The sequence below is a fragment of the Mixophyes fleayi genome, chromosome 10, assembly GCF_038048845.1.
Source record: "Mixophyes fleayi isolate aMixFle1 chromosome 10, aMixFle1.hap1, whole genome shotgun sequence".
NCBI lineage: Eukaryota > Metazoa > Chordata > Amphibia > Anura > Limnodynastidae > Mixophyes > Mixophyes fleayi.
In genome coordinates, this window is record NC_134411.1 from 1,679,801 (window position 1) to 1,699,429 (window position 19,629).

Sequence of the window (19,629 nt, forward strand, 5' to 3'; positions counted from 1 at the left end):
GAGACGATACCAGGGTGGTTGGGACGTCAGTATGATGGCTGACTACTGCTGGATGATACACAGAGACGATACCAGGGTCGTTGGGACGTCAGCATGATGGCTGACTACTGCTGGATGATACACAGAGACGATACCAGGGTCGTTGGGACGTCGGCATGATGGCTGACTACTGCTGGATGATACACAGAGACGTTACCAGGGTGGTTGGGACGTCAGCATGATGGCTGACTACTGCTGGATGATACACAGAGACGTTACCAGGGTGGTTGGGACGTCAGCGTGAGGCTGACTACTGCTGGATGATACACAGAGACGTTACCAGGGTCGTTGGGACATCAGCATGAGGCTGACTACTGCTGGATGATACACAGAGATGATACCAGGGTGGTTGGGACGTCAGCGTGAGGCTGACTACTGCTGGATGATACACAGAGACGATACCAGGGTCGTTGGGACATCAGCATGAGGCTGACTACTGCTGGATGATACACAGAGATGATACCAGGGTGGTTGGGACGTCAGCGTGAGGCTGACTACTGCTGGATGATACACAGAGACGATTCCAGGGTCGTTGGGACGTCGGCATGATGACTGACTACTGCTGGATGATACACAGAGACGATACCAGGGTCGTTGGGACGTCAGCATGATGGCTGACTACTGCTGGATGATACACAGAGACGTTACCAGGGTGGTTGGGACGTCAGCGTGAGGCTGACTACTGCTGGATGATACACAGAGACGATACCAGGGTCGTTGGGACGTCGGCATGATGGCTGACTACTGCTGGATGATACACAGAGATGATACCAGGGTGGTTGGGACATCAGCATGATGGCTGACTACTGCTGGATCATACACAGAGACGTTACCAGGGTCGTTGGGACATCAGCATGAGGCTGACTACTGCTGGATGATACACAGAGATGATACCAGGGTGGTTGGGACGTCAGCGTGAGGCTGACTACTGCTGGATGATACACAGAGACGATACCAGGGTCGTTGGGACATCAGCATGAGGCTGACTACTGCTGGATGATACACAGAGATGATACCAGGGTGGTTGGGACGTCAGCGTGAGGCTGACTACTGCTGGATGATACACAGAGACGATACCAGGGTGGTTGGGACGTCAGCATGAGGCTGACTACTGCTGGATGATACACAGAGACGTTACCAGGGTCGTTGGGACGTCAGCATGATGGCTGACTACTGCTGGATGATACACAGAGACGATACCAGGGTCGTTGGGACGTCGGCATGATGGCTGACTACTGCTGGATGATACACAGAGATGATACCAGGGTGGTTGGGACATCAGCATGATGGCTGACTACTGCTGGATGATACACAGAGACGATACCTGGGTGGTTGGGACATCAGCATGATGGCTGACTACTGCTGGATGATACACAGAGACGATACCAGGGTCGTTGGGACGTCAGCATGATGGCTGACTACTGCTGGATGATACACAGAGACGTTACCAGGGTCGTTGGGACGTCAGCATGATGGCTGACTACTGCTGGATGATACACAGAGACGTTACCAGGGTCGTTGGGACGTCAGCGTGAGGCTGACTACTGCTGGATGATACACAGAGACGATACCAGGGTCGTTGGGACGTCAGCGTGAGGCTGACTACTGCTGGATGATACACAGAGACGTTACCAGGGTCGTTGGGACGTCAGCGTGAGGCTGACTACTGCTGGATGATACACAGAGACGTTACCAGGGTCGTTGGGACGTCAGCGTGAGGCTGACTACTGCTGGATGATACACAGAGACGATACCAGGGTCGTTGGGACGTCGGCATGATGGCTGACTACTGCTGGATGATACACAGAGACGTTACCAGGGTGGTTGGGACGTCAGCGTGAGGCTGACTACTGCTGGATGATACACAGAGACGATACCAGGGTCGTTGGGACGTCGGCATGATGGCTGACTACTGCTGGATGATACACAGAGACGATACCAGGGTGGTTGGGACATCAGCATGATGGCTGACTACTGCTGGATGATACACAGAGACGATACCAGGGTCGTTGGGACGTCGGCATGATGGCTGACTACTGCTGGATGATACACAGAGACGTTACCAGGGTCGTTGGGACGTCGGCATGATGGCTGACTACTGCTGGATGATACACAGAGACGATACCAGGGTGGTTGGGACGTCAGCGTGAGGCTGACTACTGCTGGATGATACACAGAGACGATACCAGGGTCGTTGGGACGTCGGCATGATGGCTGACTACTGCTGGATGATACACAGAGACGTTACCAGGGTGATTGGGACGTCAGCATGAGGCTGACTACTGCTGGATGATACACAGAGACGTTACCAGGGTCGTTGGGACGTCAGCATGTTGGCTGACTACTGCTGGATGATACACAGAGACGTTACCAGGGTCGTTGGGACGTCAGCATGATGGCTGACTACTGCTGGATGATACACAGAGACGTTACCAGGGTGGTTGGGACGTCAGCGTGAGGCTGACTACTGCTGGATGATACACAGAGACGATACCAGGGTCGTTGGAACATCAGCATGAGGCTGACTACTGCTGGATGATACACAGAGATGATACCAGGGTGGTTGGGACGTCAGCATGATGGCTGACTACTGCTGGATGATACACAGAGACGTTACCAGGGTGGTTGGGACGTCAGCGTGATGGCTGACTACTGCTGGATGATACAGAGACGATACCAGGGTCGTTGGGACGTCGGCATGATGGCTGACTACTGCTGGATGATACACAGAGACGATACCAGGGTGGTTGGGACGTCAGCGTGATGGCTGACTACTGCTGGATGATACACAGAGACGATACCAGGGTCGTTGGGACGTCGGCATGATGGCTGACTACTGCTGGATGATACACAGAGACGATACCAGGGTCGTTGGGACGTCGGCATGATGACTGACTACTGCTGGATGATACACAGAGACGATACCAGGGTCGTTGGGACGTCGGCATGATGGCTGACTACTGCTGGATGATACACAGAGACGATACCAGGGTGGTTGGGACGTCAGCGTGAGGCTGACTACTGCTGGATGATACACAGAGACGATACCAGGGTCGTTGGGACATCAGCATGAGGCTGACTACTGCTGGATGATACACAGAGACGATACCAGGGTCGTTGGGACGTCAGCGTGAGGCTGACTACTGCTGGATGATACACAGAGACGATACCAGGGTCGTTGGGACGTCAGCGTGAGGCTGACTACTGCTGGATGATACACAGAGATGATACCAGGGTGGTTGGGACGTCAGCATGATGGCTGACTACTGCTGGATGATACACAGAGACGATACCAGGGTGGTTGGGACATCAGCATGATGGCTGACTACTGCTGGATGATACACAGAGACGATACCAGGGTCGTTGGGACGTCAGCATGATGGCTGACTACTGCTGGATGATACACAGAGACGATACCAGGGTCGTTTGGACGTCAGCATGATGGCTGACTACTGCTGGATGATACACAGAGAGCACACAGAAAAAATTTACAAGCAACAAAACGAAGTTTGAAGAAAAAAAAACAATATATTAACGATTTTTTCAATAATTATGGTTTTGTTTCTATTATTGTTTGATTTTATTGTTATTTTATTATGTAATTAAGACAAAAACACAGTGATATCATTTACACTTCTTCGTATTTCACAATAAATATGTCAAGAACAATTAAACTTCTTGTTTTTTCTTAAAAATGTATGTAACCCCCTTATAAGTAAATGTGATGTGATAATGTTTTTTATATACTATTTATTTATTTAGGAGTATAATTAAGAATATAAAAGTATTATTAAAAAAGCTTTCAATACCTTAAATTTTTCAGACATGTGTAATCATTTTATCCATAGGATAAAAGTAGAGAAGTTGACTGTAAATAAAATATCCAGCGTTCCGCTATTCCGCACTGTATTTTTAATTTGCATTTTGTGGAGTTTATGGACTATGAATAGAGCTAGGACAACGATGGACTGTTTGTCTGCTGGGTGGTGTAGTCGGGGGAGGAACTACTCATCTACACTGTTTTGGGGAGTCCCCTGGAAGGAGCAGGCCGCCACTTCGGGTCCCGCAGGGTCTTGATGGCGCTATTTGTGTCACCAGGTCTCGCTGGGTGGATTCTGATGATGCCATGCGTGTAATAATGGTCCTACCCCCTGCTGATTGATGAGGTGTGTCATGAATGACACTATACACAGTACTGTGCTAATGACACTATACACAGCACTGTGCTAATGACACTATACACAGTACTGTACAGGTGACATTATATTCAGCACTGTGCTAATGACATTATACACAGCACTGTGCCAATGACACTATACACAGTAATGTGTCAATGACACTATACACATCACTGTAATGGCGGCATTATACACAGCACTGTACTAAAGACAGTATACACAGCACGGTACTGATGACACAAGATAATGGTAAGATGTACCATTACATAGATCACTATTTCCCTCATTTCTCTAGTAAGATCCATTGCTGCCTAGTACACAGTATACATACACAAATTAGTCCAAAACAGATGTAACGGAACAGTTGGCGAGTCAAGCACTTATTACACAGAGCCTTTAACTATATTGCACTAGAGATTAAATGAACATATTGCTGGGAGGTTCACAAACGGGTGATAAACACTCGGCTGGGTGCGGGTGGACGGATTTATTTTCAGATTAAATAAGAAAATGATCTGAGTGTCCTCACAAGAGACGGCAGTAAGATGAGAGGTCCAGGCCGGCCATGTCCCCGCGGGCCCTTCTCTGTTCCTCTGTCCCAAAGTTATATACTCATCTGACGGAGCCATATACTACAATATCTCATAGCAGTGTCCCCCGGATACCCAGGGGTACCCCCTACTGAGACACATGAGATCCATACATAGAATAAGGTTCCAATGACAATGCAGCTGACACCCCTGTAATACACATATCCTATAACATCATATTTACTGTAATACTGAAACCCATCAATGGGATATATCCATGAAATTCTATCAAATCATCAACCAGAGAGGTAACGGGCAGGTGGATGGGTCTATAAGAGGGCTTCTGGGAGGTCTGTTCCACAATTACTGGCTGTCATATGATTTCTGATATATTTGTTGCAGTATTATATTCTATTTAGAACACGTTATAGGTCAGTACAAGGGGAGATGAGACAACAAACATCACTAACTTCAGACAGAGAGTAATGGTCTTGCTCACAGCAACTTACAATCTAATAAAAAATGACTTATATGGAGCTGTGAACCAGCCCTCGTGTACTGCAACACTGGGGGAAGATCGGGGGCAGGCTGGGCTGGGGCCAGAGGGGCATCTGTCCCCCAAGCCGGTCCCATTGTGGGCTACTGTGGGCTGGATCCAGGGGCTGGGCTGGGGGGCAGAGGGGCATCTGCCCCCCGGGCCGGTCTCATAGTGCGCTACCTTGGACTAGGTCCAGGGGTTGGGGGCCAGAGGGGCATCTGTCCCCCGAGCCGGTCCCATAGTGGGCTACCTTGGGCTGGGTCCAGGGGCTGGGGGGCAGAGGGGCATCTGTCCCCCGGGCCGGTCTCATAGTGCGCTACCTTGGACTAGGTCCAGGGGTTGGGGGCCAGAGGGGCATCTGTCCCCCGAGCCGGTCCCATAGTGGGCTACCAGGGGCTGGGCTGGGGGGCAGAGGGGCATCTGCCCCCCGGGCCGGTCCCATAGTGCGCTACCTTGGACTAGGTCCAGGGGCTGGGCTGGGGGGCAGAGGGGCATCTCCCCCCGGGCGGTCCCATAGTGGGCTTCCTTGGGCTGGGTCCAGGGGCTGGACTGGGGGACTGAGGGGCATCTCCCCCCGGGCGGTCCCATAGTGGGCTTCCTTGGGCTGGGTCCAGGGGCTGGGCTGGGGGACTGAGGGGCATCTGCCCCCCGGGCCGGTCCCATAGTGGGCTACCTTGGGCTGGGTCCAGGGGCTGGGCTGGGCGGTAGAGAGGCATCAGCCCCCTGGGCCAGTCCCATAGTAGGCTACCTTGGGCTGGGTCACTGGGCCACCTGCTCCTAGTAGGCTGCTGAGCTGAGTCTTGCCCTACAATTTGTCAGCCCTCCCCTCTCCTTCATCTGTCAGAAGTCACATACCAAGGTTTGCAAAAGTATTAATCCCCTAAAAAGTAAACAGATCCGTCTGTATTACAAATAACACTGAGACTGATTGTTCCAGACAGTATTTTTATTGTGAATCAATAGACTCTTAAAGTACATTTTAAACTTCATAATTCATTATTGGCAAATTTTTTATTTTTGTAAATCTGTTTTGCTTCTGCTTTTTTAGTGGGGTGAACACTGTTACAAGGCGATGTGTGTGATATGTGGACAACATGTAAATGTTTCATGTGATTCATAAGTATGTAGTATATTTGATGTGTGCTAAATATGCACAGAATATATGGTGAATGTTAGTGATTATTATTACTATATGTGTAGCAGAGTACCGCGGGTGTTGTGCGCAGTGGGTGGGGTTATGCGCTTTGTTGAATATATTGGCAGATTTACTGCTGTATAAATATTAAGTTTTCCCGTGTGTAAGAGTACAGGATAAATCACATATTATTTGACCTACACTTCCCTATAAATAGAAAGAAATTGCAAAAAGTGTTCCAGTAAATAATAATCTCGTTACACATCTGGAAGCCAGTTCTGCTGGTGGAATTTGTCCTTAAATGTTTTCAGTCAGCCCAACCACACAGCAGAATGAAGTGACCGTTGTCCAAGCTCTATAGACTATAAATGACGTCAGCTGAGAATTTACAAATACAATGCGGATTGGTATTCTGCAGAATGGGAATATTTGAAAAATGTACTTTGCACCTGAAAACAGCCTGTTTAATAGCAAAACTCTCTCCTCTCTATCCATATCTCCATGTATGGATATCACTATGCATCCTATGTGATATTAAATGACTACTACAGATTACAAAGTTATTAAATGACAACACATAGTTTTCTGACCACATAAAAGCACAGGGCTACAATCCCATTTACTAGTCACACACATTGCAATATAGAACATCCCCATAGCTATGTAACCTACAGCAGCACAGAGAATAACAGCAACAGCTATGCGGGTGGTTTTAACTACAAAAATGAGCAGGAAGAGTGTTTCAGTGGCAGTGGAGAGCAAGTAAAGAGTTTCAGTGGCAGTGGAGAGCATTAAGACAGTGATAGTGGAGAGCAGGAAGACAGTTTCAGTGGCAGTGGAGAGCATTAAGACAGTGATAGTGGAGAGCAGGAAGACAGTTTCAGTGGCATTGGAGAGTAGGAAGATAGTTTCAGTGACAGTGGAGAGGAGAAAGACAGTTTCAGTGGCAGTGGAGAGGAGGAAGACAGTTTCAGTGGCAGTGGAGAGGAGGAAGACAGTTTCAGTGGCAGTGGAGAGCAGGAAGATTGTTTCAGTGGCAGTGGAGAGTAGGAAGAGTGTTTCAGTGGCAGTGGAGAGCAGGAGGATAGTTTCAGTGGCAGTGGAGAGCAGGAAGAGTGTTTCAGTGGCAGTGGAGAGCAGGACGACAGTTTCAGTGGCAGTGGAGAGCAGGAAGAGAGTTTCAGTGGCAGTAGGGAGAAGTTAGACAGTTTCAGTGGCAGTGAGAAGTTAGACAGTTTCAGTGGCAGTAGAGAGCAGGAAGAGAGTTTCAGTGGTAGTGGGGAGCAGCATTCAGTGCAGGGTGGATTACCTTCTGACATCAGTAGTCAATAATTGTATTACTTTTCACATAAATTGTTTATGTCTATCGATAACTATGGTGTATTACATGGATATATAGATTGCTAGTATTTAGTGGTTTCTTTTTGCATGCAAGGTGATAAATCTGTCACTCAGTTCCAGAATGCATTGCTGTAAAACATTATGTCTTAGATTTATAATCTGAAGTAATATGACCAGAATCATTCACAAACATAGAAACCTGCAGTGCAGACGCTCATTTGTGGCGTGATGTACCTACATATGTGGCGTGATGTACCTACATATGTGGCGTGATGTACCTACATATGTGGCGTGATGTACCTACATATGTGGTGGGATGTACCTACATATGTGGCGGGATGTACCTACATATGTGGCGGGATGTACCTACATATGTGGCGGGATGTACCTACATATGTGGCGTGATGTACCTACATATGTGGCGTGATGTACCTACATATGTGGCGGGATGTACCTACATATGTGGCGTGATGTACCTACATATGTGGCGTGATGTACCTACATATGTGGCGTGATGTACCTACATATGTGGCGGGATGTACCTACATATGTGGCGGGATGTACCTACATATGTGGTGGGATGTACCTACATATGTGGCGTGATGTACCTACATATGTGGCGTGATGTACCTACATATGTGGCGGGATGTACCTACATATGTGGCGGGATGTACCTACATATGTGGCGTGATGTACCTACATATGTGGCGGGATGTACCTACATATGTGGCGGGATGTACCTACATATGTGGCATGATGTACCTACATATGTGGTGGGATGTACCTACATATGTGGCGTGATGTACCTACATATGTGGCGTGATGTACCTACATATGTGGCGTGATGTACCTACATATGTGGCGGGATGTACCTACATATGTGGCGGGATGTACCTACATATGTGGCGTGATGTACCTACATATGTGGCGTGATGTACCTACATATGTGGCGGGATGTACCTACATATGTGGCATGATGTACCTACATATGTGGTGGGATGTACCTACATATGTGGCGTGATGTACCTACATATGTGGCGTGATGTACCTACATATGTGGCGTGATGTACCCACATATGTGGCGTGATGTACCTACATATGTGGCGGGATGTACCTACATATGTGGCGTGATGTACCTACATATGTGGCGTGATGTACCTACATATGTGGCGGGATGTACCTACAGTTGTGGCGGGATGTACCTACATATGTGGCGTGATGTACCTACATATGTGGCGTGATGTACCTACATATGTGGCGTGATGTACCTACATATGTGGCGGGATGTACCTACATATGTGGCGTGATGTACCTACATATGTGGCGTGATGTACCTACATATGTGGCGTGATGTACCTACATATGTGGCGTGATGTACCTACATATGTGGCGGGATGTACCTACATATGTGGCGTGATGTACCTACATATGTGGCGTGATGTACCTACATATGTGGCGGGATGTACCTACATATGTGGCGTGATGTACCTACATATGTGGCGTGATGTACCTACATATGTGGCGGGATGTACCTACATATGTGGCGTGATGTACCTACATATGTGGCGTGATGTACCTACATATGTGGCGGGATGTACCTACATATGTGGCGTGATGTACCTACATATGTGGCGGGATGTACCTACATATGTGGCGGGATGTACCTACATATGTGGCGTGATGTACCTACATATGTGTCGTGATGTACCTACATATGTGGCGTGATGTACCTACATATGTGGCGGGATGTACCTACATATGTGTCATGATGTACCTACATATGTGGCGTGATGTACCTACATATGTGGCGGGATGTACCTACATATGTGGCGTGATGTACCTACATATGTGGCGTGATGTACCTACATATGTGGCGTGATGTACCTACATATGTGGCGGGATGTACCTACATATGTGGCGGGATGTACCTACATATGTGGCGTGATGTACCTACATATGTGGCGTGATGTACCTACATATGTGGCGGGATGTACCTACATATGTGGCGTGATGTACCTACATATGTGGCGTGATGTACCTACATATGTGGCGGGATGTACCTACATATGTGGCGGGATGTACCTACATATGTGGCGGGATGTACCTACATATGTGGCGTGATGTACCTACATATGTGGCGTGATGTACCTACATATGTGGCGGGATGTACCTACATATGTGGCGTGATGTACCTACATATGTGGCGTGATGTACCTACATTTGTAGAAGTGTTTTACTGGGAAGCACAAGGATTTATGGGCCAAGATAGCGGGGTCTGTGGGGGTCTAATGGGAGGTTTTGGACAGATCGGGAGGGTCTCTTGTAAGGTAATGATTAGGGACGTGAGCATAGCTTAATTTCACAGCAACTTGAAGAGATTTTGTTTGACAGAAGAAGATTAGTTAGTTTCAGTGTCTCAGGAGTCTGGTACATAGGAATACAGGTAGTTACATTTTTCAGGGGGTGAGAAAAATGGGGAGACATGAGAATAGTTCAGACTTGTAGGACCTGTGTTCTATCCTACTATTCAGGACAAAGAGAGACTCTTTAGTTGTACCAAGGACAGCGACTGCTTTATATTAGAAATAAATCTTGCACAATCATAAAAATAATGTAATTTAATATAAAACGCTTTAGAATAAAAAAAAAGTGTGATGCTAAATGCTTAGAAAAATAATTTCTTGCTTAGAAATAAATGGTGATCTGTTTAACAGCGTCATTGAACACAGTGTTCATCCAGCTCCCATTTCTTTGATTATTTTAAGTAAATGTTCCAGAAATGTAACATGTCCTTCCTAATTTGCAAATGATATGAAACATTTTTCAAAAAAAGGGAAAAGTGTGAAATTTGTACATTAAGTATCTTCCATTAATGTGAAGCTGCTCAATGACCTGTAAAGAATTAGTGATTCGGTGGAATTATCAGGATGAAATATCTCGCTCATTTTGGTTTCAATTTAAAAGTCTTGTGAGCAGGATCCGGCTGTAAGAAAAACATTTCTGTTTAACACGAGATTGTCTGAAGCCGCATGTGTTAAAAATGGATTGAGAAATTGTAACAAGTCGGGAGGATCCATATTTTCACTGTTGTAACTCTACGCTCTAGACACTCTTCACAGTTTCTCAACTTTTACTGAAACAGCTGTTATTTTATCTAATCTCAGTGTTAGAAGGAGAAGTCTTAGCTGAAAAGCAATTATACATCATAGTATTTTATGAGTAAAGAACAGCTTGATTTAAAAAGCACTTAGAAACTAACACAACATGTAGTAGGCAAAGGGGCTTATTAAACAAAGTAGTTAGAGCATTGAGTATTGTTTTTTGTGTAATTGAGTGACATTGTTCCCAACACCAGCCAGATTTTGATTAAACAGACTTTTTAACACCCCCAATGGTCTTTGAAGCAGAAAAGCGCAAAAATGAGGGACTGCCACCCATAATCCCCCTTCCAAAAGAAAAATAATTGGGAAAAACAAAATATTATACTCACAAAACAAGATGACATTTAAATATTATATTAAATATAGATAAATAGCAAACAACCACTAGCAATTGCTCCATTGATTTAAATTAAACTTCTTTCTCTTTTGTCTTCAATTACAGTAGTATCCCCGTAATAAAAAATGGTCCAATTTGCTCTTAGCAAATCAAAATGTTTTATGGGAAAAAAGTAATGGATGGAACAGCACAATGTTCTGCAGATCTCTAGAGAGGTCAGTAATGTAATAATCTGCAGAATATATCACTATGTATCTGTCAGGGAGAAGATGGAACAGAGCAATGTTCTGCAGATCTCTAGAGAGGTCAGTAATGTAATAATCTGCAGAATATATCACTATGTATCTGTCAGGATAAAGATGGAACAGAGCAATGTTCTGCAGAGCTCTAGAGAGGTCAGTAATGTAATAATCTGCAGAATATATCACTATGTATCTGTCAGGTGGTAGATGGGACAGAGCAATGTTCTGCAGATCTCTAGAGAGGTCAGTAATGTAATAATCTGCAGAATATATCACTATGTATCTGTCAGGGGGTAGATGGGACAGAGCAATGTTCTGCAGATCTCTAGAGAGGTCAGTAATGTAAAAATCTGCAGAATATATCACTATGTATCTGTCAGGGAGAAGATGGAACAGAGCAATGTTCTGCAGATCTCTAGAGAGGTCAGTAATGTAAAAATCTGCAGAATATATCACTATGTATCTGTCAGGATAAAGATGGGACAGAGCAATGTTCTGCAGATCTCTAGAGAGGTCAGTAATGTAATAATCTGCAGAATATATCACTATGTATCTGTCAGGGGGTAGATGGGACAGAGCAATGTTCTGCAGATCTCTAGAGAGGTCAGTAATGTAATAATCTGCAGAATATATCACTATGTATCTGTCAGGGGGTAGATGGAACAGAGCAATGTTCTGCAGATCTCTAGAGAGGTCAGTAATGTAATAATCTGCAGAATATATCACTATGTATCTGTCAGGTGGTAGATGGGACAGAGCAATGTTCTGCAGATCTCTAGAGAGGTCAGTAATGTAATAATCTGCAGAATATATCACTATGTATCTGTCAGGGGGTAGATGGGAAAGAGCAATGTTCTGCAGATCTCTAGAGAGGTCAGTAATGTAATAATCTGCAGAATATATCACTATGTATCTGTCAGGGGGAAGATGGAAAAGAGCAATGTTCTGCAGAGCTCTAGAGTGGTCAGTAATGTAATAATCTGCAGAATATATCACTATGTACCCGTCAGGGATGATGATAACAGAACAAGTATTGCAGTGGTACATGTACTGCTGTGATGCTTGGTAAATAGACCACCAGCAGTGACCCCTTTAATAAGTAGACCCCTTCGCAGGTTGTATCTAGCCATAACACACCCCATTACCTACATAATTAATCCTCGGATATCTATTAATAATCCCTTCATGTTTTTTGACTGTATTATATGTAAGTGTACTGTTCGAATGTCACTTACCCCTAGCAGCCTTGAATCAGAGTACAGACAGATGTCCAGCACTGAATGGCTTACAGAGATATCCACACATTATTTGTAAAATAAACTTCCCTTCATTTACAGCAAAAGCATTAGGTAGATATAGGGTAGTACCAGGGTGGTCAATTGTTACAAACAAATTTGTCTCCAATGCAGAAGCCCCAGTGGCTGAGCTATATACATAGGCTTCAAAGCAGTTTGGTCTCCACTAAAATGGCTGCCACTCATGTAAGTCAGTCAGTAATAGAGACACTCTGTGATAGAGAGTAATTAGCTGAAACTGATGTTCTGGCAAAACTTTATTTAATAACTTTCCCTCAGCAGAATGAACAAACCAGGAGTTTTACTATTTACTAAACATTTAATTATTGTTCAATAGCATCTAGTAAATGACATAAGCAGATACTTTAATGTGTTTGTATGTTACTAGTGTTATAAATCATCTAAAATTAGGGCTAAAATTAATTTAAGCCAATAGCATTGAGGGCTAGACGGCACCCCCACCATCCATTTTCCATTCCACCACTTCTAAATTGACACTGAGTAAGATGATGAGCAAACTATTGTTCTTACCTTTTCTGCAGCATTTTGGTGAAAAATAAGCATATATTAAATTTATTTCTACCATATCTACTTGTGAGCTGACGTGTATGACTTAAGAAGTCAGGAGCCTGAGCTCGCCTTCTCTCTTACCTGTTCACTACAGAGTTTGGCAGGCAGCCGAGACTAATGTAACCTTTGTACTTTGCTGAAACAAGGGTGTTTCGCTGTGCGACGCCGTTAGCGCTGCAGAGAAGGTGACGCATTTAATCTGAGCTTTTACCTATAAGACAACAGAAAACTGCCTAATGTTTGTAAATCATCTAACTGTCCACCAGGAAATATGACTAAATGGAGTGGACACCTCCTTTCCCACAGACTGACATCCAGCACACGCCAGTTTTATACAGACAATTTAAGCTGTTTGCAATTTAAGCTGTTTTAACATCTGGGCTATATAATACTTCACCCCATAATTATACTGTAAATATCCCATTTATCTTCTACAGGTCGCAGAGTTTTTCTTACTTCTGTAAATGATAAAATATGTAAAACTTTCTGCATTTTACAGACATTTTACTTGGAAAACACAAATGAACGAGCAGCGTTTCAGCAGGGAATCGCCTGGCTTATCCTAAATGTGCATTTTTATATTCAGCATAAATGTCATATCAGTTAGACGAGGTTCTCGCCTTTTGCCGGGAACAATAAAGGTGCATTTACAATATGTACAGACATTTCTATTAGTCGTAAACAAATGGATTTAAAATCCTTTTCCCTTTTGAAAAAAAAAACTAAAATGCAATAATGATGGCTTCTGTTACATTGTTTATTCAGGGTAATTTAGGGAAGGCATGTGGTTTTCGCAGGTAGTTAACAAAAGATTATGGTAGTGCGCACAATATATGTGGGTTCAGTCATAATCTCAAAGCCGTTATTTCTGCAACCATTAAACAATCTCGCTGAATTACTACATAGAGATTGTATCACTTCCAACACGCCCTTATTTCTTGTTAACCTTGAAGTGGGTCACAAGTAGAGAGTTTCATTGTTGTGCTGTTGCCATTAAAATGGAAAGCGCTACAGCAATTTTTAGTGAAGTTTAAATAATTTAAATTGTGAGAAGGGAAACCTGATATTAAGGGAACGCAGAGAACACTCAGAACGGCTCTCTATTCCATGGCTGTACTTGATGAAGGATATCATAGCAAGATGAAGTTAGATTAAAATTAATGAAAAGTAGAAATTATTTTTGCAAATACTTTTTCTGTTTTTTTTCTGTGGATAGAATCTTTAAGATCTCCATCACAAGTTTACGCTGGGAAAATGGGTAGAAATTCATGAGAACTGACCTGTGATGCGTTTTTAACGTGTTTTAAATACATTTTTCATGCACACTATTGTACTGGAAGCGCACGGGGCTCCGTTACAAACTTTTGACAGAGGCGGCTGTTTATTTACCGTTATCTTTTCCTTTAAAATATTCCTAATAGGCTGCTGAGTCGAATCTTGACCCCCAGGATAAAGGTTTCCATTCCTCCCTTGCTGTTATTTGACTATTTTTATATTTTAGTTATGTAGATATCTGATAGTTTAGTATTGAGATCATTTTGCTCCTCTCAATTTATATCTGATTTGTTGTAAGAGGAAAATCAAGGAACAGGGAACAAAGAGGACGATGAAAAGAACATAGCTGGTCTGTGACATCTTATGTTATATTCTAACAGCCTTATTAGTGAGCAGTAAATACAGAGGATGCACAAACTCATATTCTGCAATTAATAAGATTATTGTAACCGTTGTTATTGATTGATCTGCTGTTTTATAACTTTGCTTCTTGTACAACTACGGCCACATAGTGACTGATTTGTTTACTTTGAGCTTCTTTTAACGCTAATAGGAGCCTATTTATGAAACGAAAAAGTGTGTTCAATCCCAAAATTGTCAGTTTTCGGGGATTAACCGCAAAATTCTTATTTACTATCACTGCATTCCAGCATATATTGTTTTTTTAGCATGTTTGTTAATGTGCGTAACATCATAATTGAACAGTTTCAGTGCTGTCAGCTCTGCTCAGAAGAGCAGACAGCGCATGTGTGGAGGGAACATGTGATCCCTGCCTGTCACACGCTGTTCAGTGCTCTCTGTGTACATGCCCAGTACTTTCGGTCAGCGCATGAGCACTAGGATTTGCAGGAAGATTAAATCATCACATTTTTCTTCGGATAGAAGACCCCGTGAAAAGTAAGAGCTCCATTTCCACAGGAACAGCCGTTCCGAAAAACGGCTGTTCCTGTGGAGATTTTTGGATAAATATGAAAGATCTTTCAATCCTTATCTATGTGATGAGGATTGAAAAGTATCTTTCAGATTATGCGATCCTACTTAAATAGGCCCCATAAAAACAAATATCAAACGTGTCGCACGGTTAGAATGCCTACGATAATAAACCTGATCCCTGATTACTCAGAATGGCTGGGAATACCCCCCATAATTATTGAAGTGGGTACGATTACTTTACTCAGACATAGTAGCCCAGTTTTGGCTTCTTCTATCTATAGTAAGTATCTGGCTTCCTGTAAGGCGTATACACCTGCAATAACTAAGCTGTGCTTAGGGACACTACAAAACAACTGCAGGATTTAAAATTACACCCATCTCCGAAATACATTCCATCCCTTTATTTCTATAGAGTTTCTGCTCATGACTTGTTTTGCAAAAATGTCCCAGTTTCGCAGAATATTTGTATTTGCGCACGTAGATTTGGGCGCAATTTCTGACTAAATCGCAGACGGAAATTGCATCCAAGAAAAAGGGACATTTTACCAAGGAAGGCTGAGCCAGCCGCATCTAAGCTGATCGTCATCATTATCAATTCCTAAATAACCCTGATGATTGTCGCCTGAGAGGCGCGTGTGCGTCTGAGTCTCAGTCTCCACAAGTTGTATTCACTCTAACGCACTTTTGTACGTCCCCTCTTTCTCCCATTCCACCTCTTCAATCGTAATGAATCGCAAGCGCCCATAATCGCAAGGTGCGGCTCAGTCTGCCTATGTACGGCTTTGTGGCCTCGCGCAGAAGTAAAAACGTATATTATACGCAAGAAACGCTATTTGCATCCACCTCAGTGGTCAAATAAAATTGCAGAATGTTTACCCAATTTTACAAAGCAACCAATCATCTCTCCCTTGTTTTACACAGCAAGAACATCTCTGCAAAACCAATATTGCGTTTAATCATTTCATGTTTACATTAAAATTTCTCCTTCAGTCAATGTTTAGTAAACCGAACCTTTGAAGTGAAATAACTTATTAATAGATCATGTTATCAAATCAGGGCCCTGACTTCAAATATTAAGCAGCAAACATGAATAGACAGGACCCTACGGACATGTGGTCCACAGGGATCAGTAATCCCCACCCCAAAAAAATGTAATTCTAGTTTCCCCCTGGGGTGACGGTGGGTAGGGGGTCTATTGTTCATTCATCTGTAGTTTTGTATCTCTAATATTCTTCATGCAAGAAGAAATCCTGATTACTAGGTGAGTTTTTAGAGACACTAATTAGACTCCCTATTTATCCTGGGCAGACTGACACTCTGGAGGAGCTGTCCCGATTATTTCCTCGTTATTCCCTTAGTAACACTCCGACTGCCCGTGTGTAGAGCCTGGGGCAAGGATGTCAAATTACAGAGCAGCGTATGTACCTGACACTAAATTACTGTCAGGCAGACAGAAAGCAGATGAAATGCACCTTACGTCCGGGAAGTGGAGAGATCATTGTTTGTGGCAGGTTAAAGCTGTGAATGAAATATACATGTGCCCGTCTCGGATTGCCAGCGATTGACTGGTGTGATCATCAGTTACCCTCTGACACCGCTGCGCCGTTGTGTGTGAAATTAGCCAGAACAATTAATTTATATTCTGTCACATATCCGCAATGTACTTTTCTCAGCTCTATTCATGAGAAGATCATCTGTAAAGTCGTCTCTATAACAGGGAGCCATTTATTTCCTAATGTGCACAGACATTAGCGTGAATGCTGTTCTGTCAGACTGTCATGTAACTACTATTACACAATGCACAGTTGTGTCATCTATACACTACACACCTTACATGTTGTTGTGTCTTCTCCTTCCTTTCCAAATCACAGCTTACATACTTTTATATTTATAAATAATTATCAGCTTTATATATAATAACATAGTAAAATATAATAAGATATTTGTCATATAATAATAAAACACATCATTATATATATATATATATAGTGACAGAAGCACTGGGAAAGATGTGAATGGCAGGTACATAAGTCCTAGATTCCTCTCATTTGTATTTTATAACACCAGGGAGATTGTTTGTGTCTGAGGAAAAGCTTCTCAAGATGTGTTCCTCAGCTTCAGGAAAGGCTGGTAAGGGTCCCTTGTGTTTTGTATGGAGAGACCTAGGGTGGGCTCCATATAAATGGCCCAGTCCGGGTCTTCTGGTCTGCAGGCTCACAGCAGACTAATTAGGAGCTGCACCTGAGGGGTGTCTGTATAAGGTTGCAGCTCTGTCTCAATCAGTCTCTCACTGTCTGGGGAGGAGGTCAGATGACCCCTAAGAAAAACTTTGTCCTGTGAGTTCCATTTGTTTGATATAAGTGAGAGACACTAGGCCCCTCACTCTAGAGAGGGAATACCTTTGTGGTAGCTGGACAGCTAGGATTTTGCTTGTTTTTGTTCTGTTTGCAAGATGGTGAATAAAGGTAGCTGAGGCTATTGGACCTGAAACACTGGATTTGTGTGATTTTTCTGGCTGAAGTGCAACTGTCCACCCCAGAGGACGGCATCCCCAATGCAATTATATTACTATATATATATATATATATATAATCTCTCAAGTGACTGGAATGTGATAGTGTTACGATGTAGCAGCAGGAGAGAGGGTAGTATGACGTACCCCTGTATACCCCCCCCCCCCCCCCCCACTCTCCTTTTGCCTCCTGTAATACAGACCTGCTTATAACATTTTATGTCAGATCCTCTCATACAACACAGAAGTTAAGGACAGTTCAGACTTTTTCATTTCAGAAAACAATTCACTGAGATGTAACATGATGGATAAGATGATAAATGTGTTTATCCAAGTTTGCATTTTATCAGATCACCTTCATAGCCGGCATTTATATTCTGCTATAATGTCTCTATCGCTGTACCTGAGAAATCTACTTGAGAAAATTCCCCAGATTTCTGTGTAATTAAATATGTAATCAGGGAGCAGGTTGAGCGCCTCACTTTGATGTCGGAGTACATTGATCTACAACAGAATTAGCCGTCTGAGATTGGCTATAATCTGTGCCTGCGCCTGGTGGTCTTACCCAAGCGTCGCGGGCCACTCAAACTGGAATAAAGGAATCTAATTACCTGCAAGCCTAATTGCACAGTAAGGTAGTAAAAGACTTAATACGACTGTTTTTATATTGATAAAACTGCACAGCTTGTGGAAGAACTCTCTAAACACTTGGCACGCGTCCCAGCGAGGTAGAACGAAGCCTCTTGTGACTGCAGCATGCAAATAAGTGTTTTGTTTTTCTTCATAAATATTGCCTTTCACTGACATGATTAACCCCTGCCGCGGGGGGCTGAGAGAACAATGACGGATTATGACAGCAAGTGGAAAAATCAACTAAGTAAAAATGTCATTTATAAAGTGGTTGGAGACTTTAAAACTTTACCCAACCCACAGTCACCTACTTTGTGGGACCCCTGCTCGTCTGGAGTAAATAAAACAGTCATTTATATGGCAAGGAATGAGGCTTAGGACCTTACATGGGCTGTCTAGTGTCCCTTGTTACACAGTGATAATCAGTTTCAGAGGTTATATTACTTATATGACAGCGCTGAGGCTTACTGGTTAATAGACATATACCTGGATTATTGCAGCAAGAGGACAGGAATTTTGGAATCAGAGCATTTTTGCAGAACAATTAAATTACTGGACGTCAAATGGTCAAATTTCAACAAATTTCTGTATTAATGAGGCTGATGTGCTGTGTACATGTTGTGTAGCAAAACCCCATCACATGTTCACCATACACTACTTATCTGGTATATCTTTTAGCTGATAAAGCAAATGGACACCTTGTATTTTTCCTAAAATCTGCAACCTCTCTAAATATCTTATTCAAATCCATCTCTACTGTGATTCAAATCTATCACTGCTGTGACTAGAAACCATCTCTACTGTGGCTCGAATCCATCTCTACTGTGGCTCGAATCCATCTCTACTGTGGCTCGAATCCATCTCTACTGTGGCTCGAATCCATCTCCACTGTGGCTCGAATCCATCTCTACTG

The 19,629-nt window shown here is 43.6% G+C and overlaps 1 long non-coding RNA gene across 1 annotated transcript in view; it reads right to left on the reverse strand.

The window, feature by feature from the left end:
- The window catches only part of LOC142103340 (uncharacterized), a 60,151-nt gene extending 47,303 nt beyond the window's left edge, over window positions 1-12,848 (reverse strand). Inside the window, exon 1 of the long non-coding RNA XR_012679327.1 lies at window positions 12,737-12,848. This is a non-coding gene — a long non-coding RNA (uncharacterized LOC142103340). The remainder of the gene's footprint in view (window positions 1-12,736) is intronic.
- Between the last annotated feature and the right edge of the window lie 6,781 nt (window positions 12,849-19,629).